Source organism: Amblyomma americanum, chromosome 5 (genome assembly GCF_052857255.1).
Source record: "Amblyomma americanum isolate KBUSLIRL-KWMA chromosome 5, ASM5285725v1, whole genome shotgun sequence".
In the NCBI taxonomy this organism is placed as follows: domain Eukaryota; kingdom Metazoa; phylum Arthropoda; class Arachnida; order Ixodida; family Ixodidae; genus Amblyomma; species Amblyomma americanum.
This window is the reverse complement of record NC_135501.1, coordinates 49,242,886-49,257,873: the sequence shown is the minus strand read 5'-3', so window position 1 is coordinate 49,257,873 and position 14,988 is coordinate 49,242,886.

Here is a 14,988-nt window from a genome sequence, read left to right as displayed (position 1 = left end):
CGCCGCGCTCTCTGCTGGCACGGCACAGGATGTGGCATCCTTTCTTCTGCATCAGTTCATCCTTCGGCACGGTGCGCCTCGAGAACTCCTCAGCGACAGAGGCCGTGTCTTCCTATCTTATGTCATGAAATCTCTGCTTCGTGAGTGCAACGTCATCCGTCGGACTTCCACCGCTTCCCACCCTCAGACCAAAGGCCTCACTGAAAGCTTTAACCGCACTCTGGGGGACATGCTGGCTATGTACATCGGATCGAACCACACAACCTGGGACTTTATTTTCCCGTATATCACGTTCGCGTACAATGCTGCTACGCAATCTACGACAGGACTTTCTCCTTCCTCCTTTATGGCCACCATACCTCCGTTCCCATTGATACTGTTCTTTCCTACCATCCTGACGCATCTGAGTGCACCACCGTTTCCGAAGCCACCAGGCACGCCGAAGACTGCCGCCAGATCGCCCGGTCACTCACGACAGCTACCCAGTCCCTTCAAAATACGGGCCACGATGAAGATCGACGTCCCCAACATTTCTCGCCCGGCTCTCTTGTCTGGCTAGGGATACCTTCCAGCACTCCGGGCATCTCCCGAAAATTGCTGGCTAAATATCAAGGGCCCTTTCATGTCCTGGAACAAACATCTCCAGTCAACTATATTGCTCAGCCCCTCACGCCGTCATCCGATCTCAGACGCCGCGGCTGTGAGACTGTACATGTCCAGCTCCCCAAGAGATACTACGACCCCGCTGTCTTGTCCGCCCCTTAAGTCGCCAGGGTGGCTCCTCTTCTGTCCGGGGGCCATTGTAAAGAAGACGACGAGCATATGCGCAAGCCGCATGGTCATCGCCTGCTGCATGCTCCTGGCTCCATTGTAAAGAAGACGACGAGCATATGCGCGAGCTGCATGGTCATCGCTTGACACACGCTCTCGGCTAGACTAGCTGACCCGCTGTTGGCCCTGCTCCCGTTGGGAAGCTTCTCAGAATAAACCCCACCTTACACCTTTTTGGTGTATGAGCATTCACCCACTAACTCTATCGCGCCATGCTCCTAAGGCGGAAATAAGTGCCCTCTAACATTTTTATTTTTTCCGCCCGGCTAGCCGTTGGTCTCTTGTGCCGGTCTTTTCCTGCCGCTGCTGTACTTCTGGAGGACGGAGACTTTCCCTCCACGCCTACAGACCGACGCCGCCCTTTTCGTAACATGACAATGGTTCCGCTTACGCAGTTAAAAATGAGTTAGGTATTACAAGTAAAAAGTACTCTTACACGCACGTATTCTGTGTATACACGCAAATACTCTTTTTTTTTTGCTCTCAATTTGACCTACCGGCGACTTCTAGAGTTCCTATTAGATGAATAAAAAACTGTTTGGTTCGTCGTATATTAAATCGGGAAAATAAAGATAACCATGGTCAAAATAGAATATTATATTATACGTATAGAAAAAAAGCTATGCGACCTTTCAATATAAACCCGTAGCAATCTCTAGCTGAATTTCCACAAATTATGGATGGCAGTGTGCTTTTAAAAACCTCTATGAGGTTCTCAGCGGCCTTTCAGAGCGCCGCGGCTATAATTTAATCATACAGAATATTCACATGTCTTCTATCCGGCCCTTTTCAAAAAACAGCAGAAAATTTACATCTCTGACAAGCTATTCTCCGTAATATTTCTCCTAGTGAAATAAAAGTGGCATTATTGTACCAACAACGCGATTTTGCGTAGTTACCACAGAAAATTACTGCATACCTACAAACTACAGAAATGGACCATGGAAAGAAACTACACCACTGCGGTCAATACCGTAAAAAACAGAAAAATCTTGTTACGACAAATCATTTTGTCGTATTTTTTCACCGTTCTGTCGCTTCTTTTTTCTCACTTGGTTCGAGCACCATTAAAACGTTATTTATAGGCCAGCGCATTAGCAGCGTTTCCTATCTCGATTATAACAACGGGGGCACTTAATGGGGCATGCTCCAGAACAAAACATTTTTGTTAATATGAGATCCCGGCGCCCAAAAATTTCACATTTGGTCAATTTTTGTAGCGTAAGCTACACTAGCCGAGGCTGAGCAGTTTCGCGTGGCTCCTGGAGAGCCGTGCAGCGCATGCGCGAGGCGCTGTGACATCACACGGCGCACTACCTGCGCGCTGGATCCGCCGCCGCGCGCGCCTCGCCGGTCTGCACATTCGCTTGAAACCACACCACGTGACCAATCTCGTGACTGGTCATATGAACAAACGCATGACGAACCACGTGACCAGCCATGGTGCCGCGCCGCTGGCAGCTGCTCCGCACCACGTGACCGACAATGTGGCCACCCCCCGCCCGACCGACCACCCCCCACACTCACTGAGTAAAACAAAATTCTGCGTCGAGGCTGGGAATCGAAGCAGGGCATTTGGCGTTTGAGGCGGAGACACTACCACTCCGCCACGACGGCTCTTTTTTTCTTTATTTCATAAAAATAGTGCCGAAAAGAAAACTCTAAGCAGGCTTACGCCACAAAATATCAGGCCCCCTTACCCCTGTATGGCCCCTCCTTCCAAAACATCAAAAGCCTGGGAGGCCCACGCCTGCATCCAGATAGGGCAGCCAGCTCGGCGGCTCTCGCAGGGCAGCATATACTCCCCGCACAAAAGCGCATTGTGCACGAAACAAAGATTTCGACGACCGTGCTGATTCGGCGTGGCGGTCCATCATGCGGCTCTTCCAGAGACTAAATAGACCCAGCAATATAGATAGATCATATGGCACAGCAATGTTTTTCTCCACAGGCAAAAAACGGACACGGTAGGGTTTGATGTCAATGTCCTTCTTAAATGTTCGTTGTAAAATGTCCCAGAATAATATAGCAGCAATGCACAGAATAAAGCAAAGGTCAATTGTCTCTGGTATATTGCATAGACGGCAATTGACCGTCCATGGGGCAAGCATCTCCTTAGCTTGAAGCCATGCCTTCACAGGCAGCGTTGACGTGTGCAGCTTAAAAAAGAATGTTTTCGCGGCAGAAGAAATGCACATTCGTCTAACACGTTTCAAAACAGGGGTGTCAAGGACTCCAGAAAAGGTTGCCGACACAACGGTACAGGGAACAACTACTCTAGGTGTCTGAGTCACCTGCCTTCTGAAGAGGCTATACAGGTAGTCTAAAAAAGCGCACAGTGAGGAAATTGAAGGTGTCAGCAACTTCATTAAGGAATCCCCATAAAGGCCCCTCACGAGTGTGTCCCGTCGGTGCGAATAGGAAACGCAAATGAGCACTGAGACGCCTAATAACCACGGCTACTAAAAAAGGGTGGTTTGAAGATCTGAAAAAGTAAAAGAACGCGAGACAAGCTGATGCGCGAATAAGTGAACAAGGCCGATTCCACCAGATTCTAGAGAAATAGGTTATCGCGACGCATGAGTTCCCTTTGGGAACGCCATACGTATGTAACAAATATTATGTGCATCACCTGCACTTTCTTCCTCGCACAGCAACACATAGGCAAGTTTTGCAAATAAAAAAAGTGTTGCAGACTTCAGCCTGAGAAAACACTGATAGTTCCCTACCCACCCAAGCCTGGGTTTGTCGCCTCATGGAGACTATCTGTGAATCTCAGTGTTCGCCAGTGTTGCGAATTTGGTGAAGAGGAACCCCTAGGCAGTGAAGGGGCCCGCAGTCCCAGCCACCATAATGCCACCACAATGACTTGGCGTTGTACCCCAATGGCCCAACCAAAACCCCTTGGATTTATCTAGATTGAGAGCCGCACGTCACACCTCGCAAAACTCTTCAGCCAAATGCAATGCCTCAAGCACACTCTTTTTGTCAGAACAAAAGGTAGCGACATCATCTGCATAGGCCAAACTCTTAATTTCACACTGCGCCAGGGAGAAAGTACGAACAGATGTGCAGTTAATAATACTGGGGCAAAGGTGTTCAAGATATAGGGCAAACAGCAAAGGTGATAAGGGACAGCCTAGCCGAACAGAAAATTTCAATGGAATAGGTTTGGTTATCTCATGGTAAACAATTAGCCTTGTATGAGACTCCTTATAGCAGTCTTAAGCGCCTGAGCAAAATATCTTCAATATTCGCATTCTCTAAGACCGCAAACAAAAAATCATGATGAACTTTATCAAAGGCCTTGGCAACGTCAGTCTGAATTAGAGCTACTTGTCCGATCTCATCTGATACTGTCTCCACTAGTGAACGTGCAATATGAATACGGGTTTAGATGCTGCGGCCTCTGATTCCGCAGACCTGATGCGGGCCTATTAAGTGAGCGACAACTAGCTGCAGACGATTGCAAAGAGCCGTTGCAAACAGTTTGTAATCTACATTACACAGGAAAATTGGACTATATCTCTCAACGGTTTTCAACCGATTTCAATCTGTGCTTCTTGGAATTAATATGGTATGCCCAGAATAGAAAGTGGGGGGGGGGGTGGGGGGGGGCATAAAACCAACATCGTAAGAAGCCTGGAAAACCTCCATCAAGACAGGCGCTAGGCGAGCGGAAATTGTTCTATAGAACACGCTAATAATGTCATCTGGCCAAGGAGATTTCTGAACCGGCAGGTCAGAAATGGTAGATTTAATTTCATCCAAAGTGATAGGCCCCTCTACTACAGCACGCTGCTCATCGTCAAGTCGGAGCAAGGCTTCGAATAAGTGACTGTAATCTGATGTCACATTTGCCCCCCCCCCCCCCCACCCGTACCACCAACAGATTCCGATAATAATCAAAGAAAGCCTCAATAATACCAATCATCACTGTATGTGCAACCACCGTACTGAATTTCCAATATTTCTTTTGCTAGAGCAGTTTACCTTTCATTATTCAGGGTCCGACGAGATGGTTGTTCATCCAGAAACCTACGGGACCTAGATCTTATCAAGGCCCGTTTGTATCTTTCGGTTTCAAATTACTGAAGCTCTTCTTTTACGGCAGTGATATCTTCTACATAGGCACCTGGGCAAATCCTCTCTAACTCATGTAGCTCAACCAAACTACAGCCGAGCGCTCGAAGGCGGTGTGTCTTCAAAAACGCGATTCTTGCTGAGGCTTCAATAGCAATGTTTTGTGTTTCTTGTTTGAATAAGTCACATTTTTTGCAAAACTGAGAGATCACCACGCGACCACGTGTCCTTGAAGTAGATACAGCACGTTTGAAGATTTCATCTCAGAACAGGCAGCTATTCAGCTTCCACAGCTCCCATTGAGGATGGAGTATGCGCCGACTGTACCTCCCTATCTGAAGAGACACCATGCAGTGATCACTGAACAATTTGAGCTACACCCAGTAATAAAAAACACTGGATAACATGTCTGCTGAAACGTAAATCATATCAAGCGGAGCAGTAGAGGAGCACTGAAAATGAGTGAATTGAATGTTATGTGCCTTATCTTGCCCAACATCCACCAGGTTGCATTCGCATGCCAAATCAGGGAGTAAAGCAGGACTAGGGTCATATTGCTTACTAAACACTGTTCGGTCTTCATCCCTACACACACAAATGAAATCAGCCAACAGCATAATTTTGCGATCCGTGCACAAATGGTCGACTAATGACAGGAAAAATAGCCTTCTATCACTCTGCTTTACAGGAGCGTAAACAAAAACAATTCGCCACTGTACACCCGAAATGGCGAGGTCACAGCAGATATGTCGGCCGTCATCATCTGTGCTATACGACACAGCAGTAAACCCCAGTGTATTCGCCAGGAATAACATGCATCCACCTGATAAGCCTCTCGAGTGACTAACGATAACATTAAATTCTGACAAAAAAAGCTCGACAGCAGCTTCACTCTCCTCATCTAAGGACAGCTTGGTCTCCTGGATGGCTGTAACACTCACACCCCATTTGTTTAAAAGATGCCGTAACTGATGTTGCTTGCGACGATTACGCAAACCCCTAATTTTAAGGGTAGCGGCCTGAAAGGCTGTAACGCCCACCATTTTTGGTGCTTGTCTTATTGAAGCCCATCTCCTGTACTGGGGTGGTCGGCCTGCAAATAGGCCCTCGGTAGGGCAGAGATAGCCCTTCGTTTTGAGGTAACCCTTCCCAATGCCACCACACCAGGTGTCTTCTCCTCATCGCTATCGACACACACCTCCTCATCTTCCGGACGCTTCAAAGGTGCGCTGTTGTCCATCGCCTCTTCTGAGACAGCCAAGGCTGGCCATGAAGCCAGAGTGGGCCACGTCACTCGCAACCACGCTGACAGCCGATGGGGCACCGAACACACTTGAAGCTGACACTTCACGGGACTCCCTGCTGCAGTCCGGCGACGAAGGAGCATCGCTGGCGCAGAAGGCATGTCGCACATTCACTGCCTGAAGTAAGGATTAACCGTTAATAAATTCGCATGTAGTGAATGCGTGCCTTTCATATATTAACTCTTCCGAGCCAGATGTTGCTGCGCTTACGCTATGTATATCCTGGCATAACAGAGTTAGGCCATCATCAATTTTTTAGGAGCTGTGTTCGAGTCAGGTGTTAATTAGTGCCTATCTAGGTTGGTTACATTTTTGCAAGTGAAGCATTTGAAATCCAAGGGTGTTTTTGAGCACCTATTTGACATCAGTATAACTATCACAAATCATGAGCAATATGTCATTTGCTTCCATGTGATGCACTGTGCACAAAGACTAAAGTATTCTGTGTACAAATTTTTTAAGGTTTAAAAAAATACTACACTTTAATTTGCTTTTTATTGTTGGAACTACATTTTTTTGCAAAGCAAAATCTAATTCACAACAACAAATTTCAATCGGAAAGAGCAAACCTGCATTTTTCAAATACAAAGAACGTCCATAAAAAATTTCATAGTGATACAAAATAGACAGGTGGAGTACTACAATGCACAAGCAGTGAGCTTGTTTGAAAATGAGAAACAAAGAAAAGAGCTTCTCAAAATTTCAAGAACATTTAATATGTGAAGACGATGCTTTTTTTAAACAAACTTTGGGAAAATGAAGCTTCAGGATCTGCAAAGTAGCACGTTTTCATATAATTCACCTGCATCGTATGTGAGTCCCCCGCGTTGCCTCCGAAAAGTGTCCTCAGTGCAAGCTTACTTCGCCACGTGGCGAACGTGGGACTTGGCCTCAGCAGTTTCTTTAGCAGACATCCTTGAGACTCGCAGACGGTCACGTGCATTACTCCGCCTCGTCTGGCCTCCTAACACGACACCACCCCCATTGTTTGTCTGGAGTCAGCACAGACACATCGACAACGTTCCGAAAAACGTCGTATGCGAGCTACGTCTGCCTTCGGCGTGTCTGCGTTCAGAGCCGGCGACGCTGCAACTGGCACCTGCTCGGCGTGCATCTGTCTACTGCGGCCGCTTTCGGCACTGTGATCCGGAATGGAGTGCTGAAAAGCCGTCTTTCTGACGCTTCCGTGGTATTACTAAAAAGTACAGAGTTCAAGCCGCCAGCAAGATTTGCCTCACCACATGCGGCACAGCAGCTTTGATCCAGTGGCTGCGACAGTTTCGATAGTGGCGATGCAGCCTTTCGGGACAAAAAAAAATTGTTTCTATTTTTTTAAAATCTGCTGTAGCACTCACAAAATGCACCAAACTTTTTCTACCTGGCTGCAACGCCTCATAAGCGTTAGACGCCGTGTTTGAAATTCGTGGGCGTCATGAAAGCAGCTCAGTTCTGCGTATTGGTCCGTCACCTCACGTACTCACATCGCAGATTTTTATCACTCCTCGTTTATTTTCGAGGCTGTTGTTGATGGACATGAGAGTGGAATAGTTACAGATAATAAAACAAGCAAGAACACGAAAACTTCAAATTTTTGACGAAAATCGTCATTTTTTCACGCGCGCCTGTCCTTAAGACTTCTTACCTGTTTTGAATACGAAAGCATTGTACACAGCTGGCTGTTTCATTTGGTGGGTTTGTGGTTGGTTATGTCTGTGGTATTCTGTGCGTTTGATTAACTTAGTTCGCGTTGGTCAACAAACCGCACACGATCCTGAAATTCGTGAGTTAATGCCCATATAAGCTGACATATCTTCACCAGCGAAAGCACGAGACACCAGGAGAACACAGGACAACGCTGGCTGTCCTGTTTGTCTCGTGCTTTCGCAGGTGAAGATATGTCTGAAATACACCAACTAGCCAACATGTTTACCTTGTTACCATAGATGCTGGATTGGTCTTTGTCTACCTGATATTTCCTAGATGGCGGTGAGTCGTCATACTACTACCAGCGCAGTACAAAGAGTGTTTCCAAATCTGTAGTCAAAAGTAGTTAAGATCCTATATCAAAAGTTTCATTCGTCACTCATGCGCGGAAAGTGGCTCGTGAAGGAATTTTCTGTCTAAACAGTGCGTAGGAGGCGGCTACTCTATTCTTCAAAGAGCGTCTATTATTATCCTCGAGCAGTTCCTCTCAAAAACAAAGCTATGCTGAAAATATCAAGATCTCGTTTTTACTGCACTGCAGAAACTTTCTTTGAGGCGGTGATGGCGGAGAAAAACAAAAACGACCTCTATTATAGAAGAGGGTTGAGTCGTACTGGTTGGTTTATCTTGACGTATACAATGTAGTAGCAATAACAAACGGGACGGGATACGTCGTATCCGCCAAAATAAACCGCGACTAAGCCCTGTTTTATTATTCATTTCTGCTGCACGGCGTATATGCCTGTCTACTTTCCTACCATCCGGTACGTCCGACCTGTTACGTCGTATCCGTTAAGTTCATAATCAACTCAGTATAGTTCTTAGTGAGGAAATTCGGGATTCTCTTCTGAACACAAGCAATACTTCTACGCCCGTGCTCCCCAGCTGGAAAGAGCTATGACTGACCGCGTATTCACTGCACAGCCTTGTAGACGGGATTTGCCGCGCTGAGTAAGTCATGTCGCCAGGCAACTTGCATAGCCTTTCCTTTCTGATAGCTATTACTTTGAGTTTGTAGAGAGACGCGCGCCGCTTCGCTAAAATCCTCTTTCTCTACTAGGGGCCCGCGAGCCTGACATCAGGGGCCATATTCTAAAAGCTATCTATTTCGTATCCTGTCGGTCCCCTGCCTTTGGTACTCTCACATACACACTTGTCCGTGGGGAGCGATCCGGCCATTGGGTGGATGGCCACCAGACGTGACCACTGGCTGCTATATTCTGTAATATGCAGCCCATGGCAGTCAGTGGTCAGGGGCGGTCGCCATCCCCCCAATGGCCGGGTCGCTGCCCACGGACGCTTCAAATCGCGGACAGGTATGGAATACGCCCCACAAATAAACTTTATTATTTCGGCAGATGGCGCTTCCTCTGACGGAGCAGTGGAGCTGTCACTCGAAAACAAGACCCCAGTGGCGCCTTCACAGAAGTTACACCGAGAAACAGCAAAAACAGTCCTTAAATTGCCGCTCAACATTCTGCAAAACAACCATATAATAAGTCGCCTATAACCAGGCACGGTGACGCGTAGGATTTTTCCAAGCAAGTTGAGATGATAATTGGCCGCTACAGCAGCTTGTTTCTTCAAGGTAGCCACTGAGAAGTACTTGAATCGCAATTAAAAATATTCGCAGGACGGTTACCATGCCTCTGTAATGCGATTGTCAGCGAAGGCTGTTTGCGGCAGTGAATATAACATTGTTTATCAGTTTTAACGCGTGAAGCATGAGAGGTCCCATGGCGAGAAATTGGATGTGAAATGAGGAAAGCGCTGTAAGTAGTCAGTAAAAACTTTATTGGACGACATAGTAGAGCGGTGGTCAGTAGGTGATGTCCAGACCATGCAAGCCTCGGACCGCATAGGCCCATTCGACAGCCTCGATTTGAGTGGCTCAGTCTTAGGTGAAAGCCACGCGTCAGGATAGAGAGCACTCAAGAGATCTGGGGGTAGAGGATGCGCTTTACCGATCCCGGTTATGTGATTATGTGGCCCAAAGTAGCTTTCTGCCACCGAAGCGGCAGTTCGGGCTAGAGGTTTGAGTAAATACAGCATTTGTCCGTAAAGTTTCGAGACTGAGTTATCTTCTTCCCTAGAAATGATTCCCTAAAACAAATGTGTATATGTAGCGCCATCTTTTCGGGATAACCTGATCTATTTATGTTAATTACTGTGGCAGCCGCTAAACGGCACTACATGTAGAAAAATACGTTGTCACTAGTCTTCAAAGCATTCTACTCTGAGTGAATGTGGAGAGATGGACGTCCTCCTCGAAGAGCGTATAAAAATAAAATTCTATGTGAAGCTTGGCAGGGCAGCCACACAGACGTACAAGCTCCTTCGTGACGCTTACGGCGAGACATTATCGCGGGCGCGAGTTTTCGAGTGGCACAAGAGGTTCGTTTCGGGGAAAACGTCTGTTGCAGACGACACAAAGCAGGGGCGCCCTTCAGCCTCATGGAATGAAAACAAAGTGGCTCGGATCAGAGAAGACATACAGCATGACTGCACTAGTACAGTCCGCATGCTATCAGATGCTCTTGACAGTAGTACGATAACATGCCACCAAATTTTGCGTGAGAACTTGGGGAACTAAAGCAGTATGCCAGACTTCTGCCGCACTCCCTCACACAGGAGAAGGGCAGCTGGGAAATCAGTGAGCGCTGATTTGCTCTCCGAAGCAGAGAAGGATGCTGCATGCGTCGACAGCATCATTGCTGAAGACGAAACACGTTTTTTTTTTCAATACGATCCTCAAACAAAGTGGCAGAGCGCCGAATGGCGGTCCACAAGCTCTCCGGCGTCGACAGAAGTGCGGCGACAGAAGACAAAATACGAAGAGAATGCTGAAGGTTTTTTCTCGGTGCCACAGGTGTCATACATCTCGAGATTGCCCCACAATGGCAGAATGTGAATAAGGAGTTTTCTATCCGCGTCTTCCAAAAGATGAGTGATGCACTGCGACGTCGTCGGCCTGGCTTATGGGCATCTGGACAATGCAGCCTTCCCCACGATAACGCAAGGCCGCACACTGCTCTCATCGTGACAAAATTTCTCGCCAAGCATAGCATTACTGCACTTCCACAAACGCCATACTTGCCTGACCTCTCCCCATGCGATTTTTCTTGTTTCCTCGTGTGAACAGAGACCTCAACGTTCGCTGGATGGGGAGCCTGGAGGCCATTTAAGACGCCACGACAAACGAGTTGACAGCCCTGCTAAAAGAAGCGTTTTCCAACTGTTTCCAAGACCTCAAGCAGCATTGGAAGCTGTGTATATACTGCAAGGAAGACTGTTTCGAAGCGGTGCTGCACAAATGATTTGAATGTTAAACGCAATTTTTTAATACGCTCTGTCTCGGAACTTTACAGACAAAGGTTGTACGTGACAGCGCACATTTGGCTTCAGGAAGGAGTCGGTCCGAAGTCTTCTCCAAGCTACATGCTGCTCCCTCGAGAGGGAGTGGTGCGGAGGCGTGTATTGCCTTCTTCCAAGCGCAATAATGGCCGAAGGAGTGAAAAAGAAAGGGGGGCAAATGCGTGCTCTCCGGAAATAGCCAATCAGAAGGGGCGTGTTGGAGAAACTAAAAGCGGAGAAAGAGGAGACGAAAGATTCGTGGCGATCTTGGGCACTTGGAGGCTGCTCTGCGGAAGCTGCGTCTGATTGCATTGACCAGAAAGGAACGCTCCAGCCTTGAAGTCTACACGAACGCATTTCGTCTCATACATCCAAAGTGCCGCGCAAGTGCGGGACCGCCTGCGTTCAAATATGCGTGAGACCTAGCACAGAAGTAATAGTCCCAACCTCCGTCAGTCATCGGTCACGAGTCGAACCGTCAGCAGACATTATATGCATAGGTGACTGTATATGGCGGTACACAAGGACGATGCATAAGGAGCATCTATGGGCAACTTCGTTTCAATAATCGATGGGTGGACTCTTGAAATCAGTTTGTGCACCCGATCGCATCGACCTACAAAGGAACGCTCAAGGCGCAAAGTGCATGCGAGCGCACTTCGCCGCATAAATTACATTGATCCCCTTGTAATTTTCCTATGTCTTTCCTGGTGGAGCGCGCGTCTCATCAGTATGATGGCACTCATGATGTCACAATGTTGAGATCACTCAGCCTGGCAAATACCGGTGACATCATGCATAAAATCAATTCAAGCTGCCATTGTGTAAGAAAGTGGTTTTGATTAACATAATATCAAAAAGGAAGGAAAAGATTTTTGGCGGGCAAATGGGCAAGCTGCCTCTTCGCGGCAACGACAATTTTGCGGCAATCACAGCTTTATATCATACCAGGAACTGCGCTTCAAACAGTGGCTCGTCCTAGGGGCCACAGCGTGGGAACCAATTATCTGCCTCTACACAGAATAGCAGAATGGAGCTAGGGGGATATGAGGCTCCTCTATTTCTTCAAAGGTAGCGAAAAGTCTTGACCCAGCCGGTGCGCCCTATATAGGCCGGAAGGCGTTACGTGATCTTTTCGGCTCCGCGCCCGCCCAAAGGGTCCAGGTTAATCGCTGCACTGGCGACATACACGTATACGGAGGTCTGCGTTCGCGAAAGCGGGCCGATAAGGTAAGAAAAGTTACTTCACACACCTCTGTTGCATTGTTATTGTGAACCAGAGGTGTCTATGTACCTGATGCTTGAGCGCACGCCGGCTTTATGTGTCGCAACTCAGCGTTCGTGGCGTGGCAAACTGGTACTACGCCGGGTCGGTGTGCGTTCGGTTTCCGCAGCCGCACGGAAATCGGAAAAAGTTTTCCTGCAGTCTTCGTTGGTAAAATAGCATCAAGAGAAGGCAGGCACAACTTCACAGGATCGCTAGCGAGGACTTTGTGCCCACTGCAGACACCGGACAATGCGAAGGGGGTGATTTTGCACTGTTTTAAACCACACTGTGACAAGGCTTACCTCAGGCTTAGTCATCCGCCTGGCTGGCGTGCTTTCGTTCGCGCATTTGCTACTCCATCAGCAATATCACAGCAATGGTATCATTGTTTCGGCATTTTTATAGCTTGGATTTGCAGGTAATAAGAATTGTGGTTTCACACCCCGCAATTCTGACGAAATGCTACTGGACTGCAGTTTAACGCGTTTGATTTAAATGCCTGCGACGCGAATTTTGCCCGGAATAAACACGCCTTATGTTGGGTGAGAATTGAATCATTGTAAAATACGCAGGCCTAGAAAAGTCAGTTTGAACGACCCTTGGCATTAAGGTAATTTCATCCGCAGCTATGCAGGCGAATAATTTACTTTGTACATAACGCGATTTTAATGCATCAGAGGGTGTTACACAATGAGATCTCAACGTGCTGATGCTGTTTTATTATCATCATCAGCCTCACCACACCCACTGCCGGGTAAAGGCCTCTCCCATGTCTCTCAATTAACGATGTCCTTTGCCAGCGGCATCCACCCTATGGCTACAAACATCTTAATCTCATCCGCCCACCTAACCTTCTGCTGCCCCCTGCTAGGTTTACTTTCTCTTGGAATCCACTGCGTTACCCTTAAGTACCAGCGGTTATCTTGCCCTCGTATTACATGCCTTGCCCAAACCCATTTCTTCCTCTTGATTTCGACTAGGATATCATTAACCCGCGTTTGTTCCCTGACCTATTTTGCCCGCTTCCTGCCTTTTAACGTTAAACCTATCATTTTTCTTTCCATAGCTCGCTGCATTGTCCTTAACTTAAGCTGAACCCATTTCGTTAGCCTCCACGTTTCTGCCCTGTAGGTTAGTACCAGCTGTTGTACAGTACCAGCTGTTGTACACTTTTCTCTTGAGGGATATTGGTGAACTGCCATTCATGATCTGAAATAATCTGCCATATGCGCTCCACCCCATTCTCAGCCTTTTAGTTATTCAATCTCATGTCCCGGATCATCTGTCCATACCTGCCTTAATTAGACGTATTCCTTGACCATTTGCAGCCCCTCGCTGACATTTGTGAATTGTGATGCCGTTTAATACGTTCTTAATTAGGTAGTATACAGGGTGTACTGTACCTGTACCTGGGTTTACTCTAACTGTACGCAATTTCTAGAAATAGGATTTTGACTTAGAAGAGCGCTTTTTTGACACAGCATTGTCAGTAGCGTAGTATACCAGAACACAGCTATACGTGCTAACAAGCAGGCTGGCTAACTAACATTGAATAATTAACTTTGTAACTATTACTATACGGCTCCTTAATTATTGAGAGGCGTGTAGTCGACCGTATTATCCATAACAGCTTTTAGAGCTTCCAAAACGCGGTTACCCACTGCACCTTAGCCCAACGAATTTTCGATATTTCAACGACTTTCTTGCACAGGAGAGGTTACATTGCCTGCAAGCTTGTTGAAAGCGCATGTATTTTGGCGCGATTTGGCCAGAATTTGTTGGGTCAAAGCGCCGAGAGCAACCGCGTTTTCGAAAAGTCTAAAAACTGATATGGATACTTCTGACGGTGGGCGACACGCCTCTACATAATTAAAGAGCTTAACTTTGATAGTTAAAAGTTAACCATTCGATCTCCAAGTTAATTCAATTCCAAGTTAACCATTGGAATCTGAACCTGGCAACGTTTAACGCAGAAACTTTATCTAGTGAGACTAGCCTAGCAGTGCTGTTCGAGGAACTAGCGGGAGTTGAGTTGAGTTGAGGTGTTGAATGCTACAGGTGGGGTTAGCCTTGCTTGATCTGCCGGCAATTGCTCCACCGCAGCGTTCCTTCTATACTAACAATGTCGCATCTACACCGCTATGCGCACAGGCTCTTATAATAGCACACATTCTCTCCCGCAGTCACCACCTATGCACACAATCAATCCACACCATCCACATAACAGTCCACTCCAGAAGTCACCATCTATGCACATATTCAGTTACAGTAGAACACAGGCCATTGTAGTGCCAAAATCCATGCACACATTCACTCACAGTATAACGTAGTCCACTCCGGAAGACACCATCTACGCACACATTCAATCACAGTAGGCCATAGTCCGTTCCTGCTGTCACCATTTAGAAACAAGATCCATGTCCTGCAAAAATGTTAGAAGAAGGC